Raw genomic sequence first — 215 nt, forward strand, 5'->3', positions numbered from 1 at the left:
TACCCTCCTGGCCCCATAATATGATTGTACTCCTTCTTAGCCGCATTTTCCTTATTTTTTTCGATATTTGAATGAACTGCTCCGATTTCTTTTGCTTCACAAATTCTGGCCAATCATGTTTCAGTTTCTCATATTGTCCTTTGAAATCCGGAGTCTTGTTCTCGTTGACAAAGTCATGGGCTAGATTTTGCTTGAATTTCCGGAATGCGTCGGCC

Source organism: Lolium rigidum, chromosome 5, assembly GCF_022539505.1.
Source record: "Lolium rigidum isolate FL_2022 chromosome 5, APGP_CSIRO_Lrig_0.1, whole genome shotgun sequence".
NCBI lineage: Eukaryota > Viridiplantae > Streptophyta > Magnoliopsida > Poales > Poaceae > Lolium > Lolium rigidum.